The sequence below is a fragment of the Marmota marmota genome, unplaced genomic scaffold (assembly GCF_001458135.2).
Source record: "Marmota marmota marmota unplaced genomic scaffold, marMar, whole genome shotgun sequence".
Classification (NCBI taxonomy): Eukaryota; Metazoa; Chordata; class Mammalia; order Rodentia; family Sciuridae; genus Marmota; species Marmota marmota.
Genome location: NW_026000101.1, coordinates 26,374,991 through 26,385,373, shown reverse-complemented (window position 1 = coordinate 26,385,373; position 10,383 = coordinate 26,374,991).

The window sequence follows — 10,383 nt, the reverse complement described above, 5'->3', positions numbered from 1 at the left end:
CATTGAGGAGTTAAAGTATCCAAAAATATTTTCTCCAATTCCTTCCTCGTTTTTTCCCCCTAAAGCCGATGCCTCATCTTCTTCCAAATGGATATTTAAAATAACACCAACTCCCCTCTGTGTTATCTCTAGAACACTGCTGTTTACCTACTTTTCTACATCTTCCTATTCATTACTCCAAGCCATTCCCTCCGTCCTCACTCACCTGGATTACTTGGTTAAGTTCCTAATTGGTTGCATTTCTACTGTTCCTCTTGATTGTTTCCAACTTATTCCAAACTTGGAAGGCTGAATGAATTTACCGTAGCACAACACTGATTTACTCTCTTCAAGGCTTAAGCCTCTTTTCCCTCTGATACGATTCAACTTAACACAAGTTTAAATTTTGCTCTTCTAATCTGCATCTCTCCCTGGTATCCACACTGCACTTGGCTATGAACTGCTTGCGGTTGCCTGAATGCTTCAGTATATTGCATGTACTAGTTGTGTCTATTGCATAGTTCCTATGAATGCTAATGATTTATATATCAAAATTCCAGAAATCTCTCACTGACTTTCCTTCCATCCTTACTCTTATGAAGTTGGCTTTGCATGGCCTTGTAATGACCCCCCATGGCATTCTCTACTTCTTATATGCTGTGTTACAGTTTCCATACTTGACCATCCCTCACTGAATAAGTTTATATAATGGAGCAAGGACCAAACCTGAAATGCTGAATATTTTGTGCCAGCAGAATACTTAATGTATGATCAATACTTACCTATTACTTGTGTAATAAAAGAATAACAAATCAAGTATCAACTTGAATATAGTGATTCAACTACACATTGAGATAACTTATTTTTGTTATGTTGAGATAATATTGAGATATCTTATTTTTGTAATACCCAATATTCAGCATAGAAAGATGCTCAAAACTGTGGAAATGAGTCATTAAATTTTAAAATCTAGAACTTGGGGATCATATTTGCTTACTTTTTCCTCTGCCATTTAGTAATTCCATGATTTTTCTAAGTAAATTAGAAAAATTTGATATGGCATAATCTTTTTGTCTTTCTTAAACAGAGTACAGAAGATTCATTGTGTCTTTCCTTGAGGGAGACTTCCTAATGTATAGAAGTGTAGATCTGGACTATCTTGTTTTGTTAATTCCAGATACAGTATGGCTCTCAGATCATTCACAGAAAAAAAGAAGAGAAAGCAAATGCAAAGATAGGCAACTAGAGGAAGTAGGAAGTTGGGTGAAAGAATTTAATTGGTATTGGGCTATGACTTTTATGACCTTTTTTTTTTTTAGCTCCACAGTTCTTGACCCTCTCTAGTCTGTATACAAGTCTGTCTTTCAGCATGACTCTGTTCTTTATGAAACAGACATTCCACCTGGATTCAGTCAGTGGTTTTCAAAGTAGTTCACAGAGCAATTATGACAGGAGATAAGTATCTGCCAATTTTAAAAGTCCCCTAAAGAAATCTGATTTGCATCCACATTTGGGCACCACTAGCCATATAGTTTCTTTTCTGCATATTGCAGACACTCTCCAGGAGAGTTTCCTGAGAATTCATAGCACAGGCCACTTAGTCCTTATGACTTATTAATTATACATTTCTAGCTCTGAATCTATAGAAAACAGAATGTCTCTTTCAATCTAAATAGACATTTCAACTGAAGAAGCTAACATTATTCTACAGGATTTAAAATCTTATTAGTGCAGTAATATATAGCTGTCTAATTTTTCTGTTAATAATAACTGCCTTGATGTGAGAAATGATATCTTGTTTATTCTGTATCCCCATACTGTGCAGAATCAATGATGAATAGTACATGCCAAACTAAAATTATTTCAAAATGAATGGAGTAATGATGTTTCTTCTTATGGACTTTATATAGTTTTTATTTTTTAGTTATAGGTGGACACAAAATCTTTAATTTATTTTTATGTGGTGCTGAGGATCAAACCCAGTATCTCACACATTAGGTGAGTGCTCTACCTCTGAGCCACTACCCCAGACCATCTTCTTATGGTCTTTTTGTTCTTGTTTGGTACTGGGGTTTGAACCCAGAAGTTCTTTACCACTGAGCTACATCCTCAGCCATTTTTTATTTTTTAAATTTTGAAAGAGGGTCTCACTAACTTGCTTAGGGCCTCACTGAGTTGCTGATGCTGGTCTTGAACTTGAGATCCTCCTGCCTGTGCTTCCTGAGTCACTGGGATTATAGGCATGCATCACTGTGATGAGCTCTTGTGGTCCTATTTTGCTTTATAGAAGGATTTTAACTTATGACATTTGGACATTCTAATTATCCTTGTAGGCGTTTAGGAAAGATATCATTATTAGTATATATGGGAATTTTTCAAATTAATTGCTCACTCTTATGCACTTTCCAATGTTCTCTTTACTGAGGTTATTAGGTACATGCCCATATTCCCTGGTATACTTTAAAACCTCAAGGGCAGAAATGCATCTTTGTACCCACAAAGTACAATGCCTTACCAAAGGACAGAATCTACTGAATTGATTCATCATTACTTAAAAAAATGATCAAAGTGTTTTTGGTGCTAATCCATGATATCTTGTAATTGCTATCGGTTGTAGACTTGCCTTTAGAAGAGTTCTTAGTACCCATTATATGCCCTTCTCTAATATTCATGATTGGAGAGCATTAGTCCTTGGATGGATCACTGAATGCTATAATCATAAATTGGCAATGCCTTTTTGCACTCAGTTCTTCATTATGCTTTGATATTGGAAGAAGAGTTTATTTTTAAGTCTGAATGAATTATAGCTAGTGACTTTTTTTTTTTTTTTTTTTCCNTGGACTTTACTAAAATTTAAAATTTCTTTTTTTTTTTTTTTTTTGCCAACTGCGCCAACACTCGATTACCCAGGAACTGATTCTATAGTTTTGAGGTTGTACAGTCCATTACCTCTTCCCCTCTCCTTGATGTCTACCTTTGCACTATTTCACTGCTCATTTGAGTGTCTGGAGGGAAAAAGCACTTTGAAAAAGCAATGAAGGTGAAATTCAGATTGATCATTTTGTACTTGTTAGTAGCCCTGATAAAAGGTTCTGTGAGAAATGTCATTAGTGAAAACTGGTAGCATACAGTCTGCCCTGTTTCTCAGCAGGTGGGTTGCCCTTCTTATTGTTCCCTCCACCATCAGTTTTTCTAGGACATTTAGAATTTTCTTACAGAAAAAGTGGTTCAAAGAAATAAAACATGTCTCCTATATTTTTCTCATAAAAACAATTAAAAACACATTATACATATGGTCTTCCTTTAATACCAAGGTACATCTGAGTTCATTCTATTTGACAAGTTGAAAAATGCTGTGTTCATGGTAGGACCATTCTAGAACCCATTTGCATTTTGGATGATTTGGCGAGGGAAAGATTAGTTGAAAAGAGTTGGCATTCTTGGAATCCTTCTTCAAAGGACCTGTCTTTTGCTTCAAGGAACTTAATTTCATCTGGTAGAGGTCCCCATGACAACTTGGTTTTCATTGTCTTGTTGCAGTTAGCATGCATAAAATGTGCCATGAATTTTTATTATTGTACACACACAAAGAATATTTTTAGTCATAAAAAAGTCCATTCACCTTTTTGTTTTCTGATGATGGGGGGAATTCTTGTATCTCCTTTTCATATTCCGATAGTGACCTCTCCACGTAGCACAAGATGAAAGCTGATGAAAATGTTGGTAGGTGTAATTTATGATCCATGAGATAACTTAAAAAGTAGTACAGAAGGCAGTGTGAGTGTGTGTGTGTGTGTGTGTGTGTGTGTCTGTGTAAATCATATGGGAAACAAAAATGGGACATGAACTTCAGGTTTAGATTTTGAATCACAAATTGGCCGCTGTGAAGATTTTTTCTGAATTGTCTTTGTCCTTTGCAGTTAATTATTTTCATAATTAAATTTTAAAAAAATGTGGTGCCATCCTATTTGGAAAAGTTAAGGAAAGAGTTAAAGAAATATTCTAAGAACTCATCTAACTAATTCTTCTACAAGGACAACTGAAATTTTACTAGGCTTATATTTTTCTCCAGAAGTGGCAAATACAATCTTATTGTCTCAGATACATGGAATTGAAAACGAAAGTCTCAAAATATTTTTAAATGTTTTCGTAATGTCCTGCCTATTTAGAATAATGCTTTTGTTATTCTTTTTCTTTTCTTATTTATCAAAACAAAGTTCTCAAGTGTGCAGGTTTCTTTTTTTTCTGTATTATAGTTTGTATTCTTTATTATAATTTTTTTTTTGTGTGTGTGTGTGTTATAATTTGCTATTTACAATGCTGGTCCTCTTTTAAATGTATTCTATTGCTACTTATTTAAAAAATAAACATACTTACATACTAGTATTTCAGTCATTTTGGAGAATATGGGTTTGTTCAACATATTTATACAATAAAAGATATAAGGACTAGAACCTTTACAGTTGATCAAGCCATAAAACCAAGTGTCAATCATAAACAGCCAGGAAATGAAACCGGAGTTGCTTTGTTTTCATAAGTATTAAGGGAGGGTACTTGGTGATACATAACTCTTCCCCCTTCTGTGAATAGGACAATGACATTGTGCATTTTCAAATCTTCATTATTTTCTGATTCCATTCCTTTGTTCCCTAATTTGGCACTGTCTTACAAACTTTCCTTGATGATTCAATCCACATGCAGTTCCCCTCCTCAATACCCAGGGTAATTCAAGCTCTGCTTATATACTGTCTGGATTACTTCAATGTTAAATAGTCAGACTTATATTTCCTCCTTAAATGTCTCAGGTAGCATCCCTATGTGTGTTCTAAGAAGGAGTTGTTCTATGATTTACTCAATACTTTTGCTAAGTGCTATAAATCAGTATGTTTCTTAAATTTATAACAAATATTAGCATTTATGAGATCTGAAACATCTGTAGCAAACATATTTAACTTTATAAACCTTCATTTAATGTTGTCTAACCTATTTTTATTTCCTCTTCCCTAAGCATCTTCTATAGATTATGTAATACACTGATTTTGAGTTCTGTGCAAAAAAATTTTCTTAATCATCAAATTGATGATTTCACATATCCATTATAAAAGATCATCTTTCCTATTCTATTGCTATAGAAAAAAAGACGTATATTCTTGCCACTTGGTTATATCTTTTACCAAATAGTTATACACATAGCAACCTCTATTTTCATTCCTGTATGAAGAGGTAGGCTTGCAGACCCCATTTAGCAAATGCACATAAACTGGTAGTTTTTGTTAAGGAGTATGGTAATTATTGTAGAACAATAAAATCACATTGAAGAGTGTCACTTATGAACAAGTGATTCAATTAAAAAAAAGAAAACACCAAATGGAAGTTATTAGATGCAGAGAGGAGAATGGTCTAGGAAAGGATGAGGGGACTAAGATAAAGATAGATCAACAGGAAGATTATTTTAATAATCCAGGAGAAAATTTTAGGTTGCATGACCTAGATGACGATGGTATATAAATTTAAATAAGTTCTCAGATTTTAGAGATGTATATGAGGTAAGAGAAACAGGGTGAACAGTTATATGGAGAATCAATATGAGAGAGAAATGTAGAGGTGCTACCATGTTTATGACTTGAAATATTGGTTATTACAGTAAAACAAGGACCACAATTAGATGGGTTATGACATACAAAAAAAATGCTTTAAATTTGATTTGGTAGAATCACAGTTGCCTCTGAGAATTTAGGGGTGGAGTTTGGTCAAATAGCCAATAAAGAAAATGAAAATAATTTAACTCATGATGATTATAGATGGCAGTTGAAGTTAGGCTTATGCATGAAATTGTTTAATCTTTAGAAATAAACCAATTATGTTTTTGTTCATCTTGTCCCTTCTTTTAATATACCATGTCATTGAGCTACACCATCACATTTCTGCTATTTGCAACTAACCTTCTATGAAGATTTGCATTTAGTTAAGTGACAATTATCTCCTAAAATATACCAAAATTTGTCTAACCTTGTGATTTTGAGGTTTTATGTTAATAATTGTTTATCTCTGTTAAGCATATAGTATTGCCACTTCTTGGAATTAATTTTTTATACTTGAGAACCTGTAGTCTGTCTAATGTAATTCCTTTGCATGTATATTATCTTTGATGCTGTTACTCACTCAAGGACTTCACTGCAGGCCTGCTTTCTTCTTTTGCCTGTGACATCAATTCTTCTCTTTACTGGATTATCATGATTTTGCAATGGGTTGATTTGTCTAAGATGTGAAATTTTCCAGAAACCCCTTCTTTGTATGGCTCCAGATTAGAGATGGCAAAAACAATAAATGTATTTGATGTTTGGAGGATTAAAGTGAAGCATCAGAATTATCTCTGAAAATCACTTGGGATAGATGTGGGAAGAGTTATAGAGATATTAGTAGGTTCCAAATTTTCTTTGTTCCTTCTTTTGGCATGAAACAGATACAGAGATTCAGGTCTATTCCAGCTTTTCTATCTCTCCCTTCTCCATACTTCTTTCTGGATATGAGCTCTGTGACCCCAAACCCAACACCAGATGCAGAAACTTCTAATTCCATAGTCTTTATGAGCTCTTCATCATGATCCTGTTCTGACAGTTGGACATGACTGGATTTCCAGACTTGCTCTCAAATTGTGATTGCCTGACCACTCCAATGCTTCAGGAACACTGGTTAGTGATATATTTATTTGACTTTCCAGATACCATTTTTTTGGATACTTACTTTCTCAGCTTCTTCCATTAATGTGTAATATCTTATTCCTAATATCATTTTCTCTGTAATACTCTTGGTGGTTTTGCTTTCCTCACTAAATCTTGACTAATGCAGAATATAATTATTTGCCTCTAATACTAAGGGGGAGAAAACTCTGAATTACTCTGCCAACTACCTCCCCAGTTTATTGCCTTTCTTTGGGTTCAAAATTCCTTGAAAGTATTGTCTGTGCTTTATCAATCTTTTCTCTCCGAATTCACTGTGATGGAACTTTTATCTCTTTCACAGAAGTAACTGACTCAAGGTCAAAAATGTTGTCCATATATATTTTTTTCTTTTCCTTTTTGATACAGGGGATTGAACCCAGGGGCGCTTAACTACTGAACCACATCCCCAGCTCTTTTTATTTTGAGACAGGGCCTCACTAAGTTTCTGAGACCTGTCTTGAACTTGTATTTCTCCTGCCTCAGCCTCCTGCGTGAACTGGATTACAGGTATATGTGGCCACCATACCCATCAGTTTTTTTTATTCTACTAGTGACTACTCGGTCTTCTTTACTGGTTTTGTCTTTTCTCTGTACTCTCGTAATTGTTGAACGAATGCCTCAAGGCTTAATCCTTGACCTTCTCCTCATCTCTTTGGATATTCACTGTTTTAGTGATCTAATCTTATCTCATTCCTGTATACTTATTGATGATACCCAAAATTATATACCAAACTCAGAATATCTTAAAATCCAGACTAGCACATCTAACTGCAAGTTCAACATCTCTACTTAACAATCTCAAGACCAATATATTACAACACCCTTTTTATCCTTCTCCCAAAGTTGACACTATTTGTAACCTTCTTCATTTAGTGTGAGGGCAGCTCCACCTTTCTGTTCATAAAAAAATAATAATAAATTGAGTAATCCTAATCTCCTTCTCATATGCCAAATCATGAGCACATTGTATTGGGAAAAAACATGTATCTAGAATCTAATACAAATTCCACAGCTACTCTTAGCTAAACCACCATCCTTTCACCTAAGGTTACGTCAGTAGCCTTCTGGCTTCAAAATTGTCTTCTTACAGTTGCTTGTTTTGTTTTGTTTTGCAAGGACAGAAGCCACTGATCCTTAAACAACAGAAGAGTTTATGCATTCCTCTGCTCAAGACTTGATTGCTCTCCATTTTTACTCAAAATAAAGCTAAAATTCTTAGTGGCCCTCAAAGACCTAACTATCTCTTCACTTTTCTCTTTATTCTCATGTTCTATTCCTCTTCTATATCGTATTCCAACAACACTTCCTTCCTCGCCATTTCTCGATCATGATGCTGTATGGCCTTTGATTCCACTGATACTAAATTTTCTACCAATATCCACTTGGCTAAAACTTTCAAATATTCACTAAAATTCAAATTTCTTAATAAATTCTGACAGACCTCATACAATAATCTATCCTTGCTACCATTTTGGCACTCAAATCCTCCACTATGTTTGTCTACTTTCTCTATTTATGTAGTATTTATCACTATTAACACAAGATATAATTTATTCATGATATTATTATTATTATTATTTTTTGCCCATCCTACCTGAACATCAAGTTCTGTATGGACAGTCTTTGTTTGTTTTGGTTACAAGTGTCATATCACCAAGTGCCAAGGATGGTGCCTGACTCATAGCAGGCACTCAACACAGGTGGCTGTGATATTTTTGTGAAAGTCACTCTCAACCACAGAAGCCTAAAATACTGGCACTAATATTATTTTTCTTGCTATATAAGAGATATAATAGCCTATTTTTTTCAGAATATTTTGCTTTGTGAGTCATAAAATTGTTTTCTACATAATTTACAATTGCTTTAGCACTACTTGTTTGTCACTATTTATTATCATCACCCTTCAAAAATATAGAGGACTGGAAATCCCCTTTGAACATGAGATGGAGCAATTTAGAGGGTACAACGTTGCGTTCACTTTTCAATCTCATCTAGTTTTCATACTCATGGTCCTTTGCAGATGGCTATTAGAGCTTTTCTTTTTTTTTTTTTATTCCTTACATAATTAGCCAAAGTGCTTTACCTTTCCACTATTCATTTTCAAATTCTCTCTCTCTCTCTCTGGCATTCTAAATACTTTTGATACAAAATACATTCTCCTGTCATTCTCTTCTTTGACACTTCTACTATGGAATCAAATCAAACCATACTGGTTCTGGTTATGTCCCCTGTATTATAACCTACTTACTCTTTGTGTATGCTCTTTTAATTTGCTTGACTGTAGGCCATATGCCATACATTTGTGCATTGCCACACTACTTCATTCAGTAAATAATATTTGTTTCTCAATACATGGAAAAATTATGATTGTGTTGTTTTCTATCTAGAAAATTACAGCTACACCTTTGAGTTAAATATCCATGGCACATTTTACCTACAGCAAAACCATTTAGGCTATTTTAATTTTTTCTAGTTTGTTGGAGGGTAAGAGAAGAATAATGTAAAGCAGAGAAATGTATTCATTCAGACTAAAATGACAAACTGGGAATATTTAGAATATTTCTCAAGTATGAATTATGCCATATATTTACTAAATGATAATGATTATTAAAATGCAGTCAGCAATTATAAACAGATTAATCTCTGGAAGGGAAGTGCAAAACAATACTAATAACACTAGGCACAGAATGTAGTCACTTCCTGTTGGACTTGTAGTTTCACATTTTTAATGGACCACTGCTTTTCCAGCCTTCACAGTGGCTGGGTGTTTCTTACATTTTATAGTTCAGTCATGCCAAGTTGCTCTCAGTCCCTCCAATATATCTGGCATTTTTCTGGCATTATTCTTACTACTTAAAATACCCTTTCTGACTCTGAGCCCACATTCACCCACCATGTCTGTTAGCATTTATCTTTTAAATATCAGCTTATGTGTTGCCTCATTGTCCTTACTCCTACTTTGGAAAAGTGAGCATATTTTCCTTCAAAAAACTTCACACAAAGAAGCTGGGTGTGTTGGCTTACCTCTGTAATCACAGCTATGCAGGAGGATTGCAAGTTGGAGGCCAGCCTGAGAAATTTAGCAACACCCTATCTCAAAATTTAGAAAGGGCTGGTAATTTAGTTCAGTGGTAGACTGCCCCTGATCTTAATCTCCAGCATTGCAAATAAAAACAAGGGTAAACAAAACAAATTTCACAACTTGAACAACATCATAGTGGGTCCATATAGCTTATTTGTACACAGATCCTTTCTCTCCTCTATACTAAGTCTCATAAAGGAAATGACAATAAGCAAACAAAAATTGTCCTAATATGCCCAGTACATAGCACACTCAGTATATGCAGATGTTAGTCAAGTTTTTAGGAGATAATGACCCAATCAAAAAACTATTAAATACTCAATAATAATTTGTGCAATAAAGAAGACTAGATGTGACTGATACAATTAACACTAGATTCCCATTAAAGTATATAAATAAATAGAACACAATAGTAGCATTTTAAAATAAATTGAAATACCCATTAAAAAATAGAGAAACCATGTTTCATTACTATGGTCTGAAGTTTAAAAACCTTAGATGCAGAGGAACCATAACCTGTTACACTGGAAAAACCTTTAATTCATTGGACACTAACCAGTTATAACATAGATTTCTGTTCCATTATCATTAGAAGCTTCT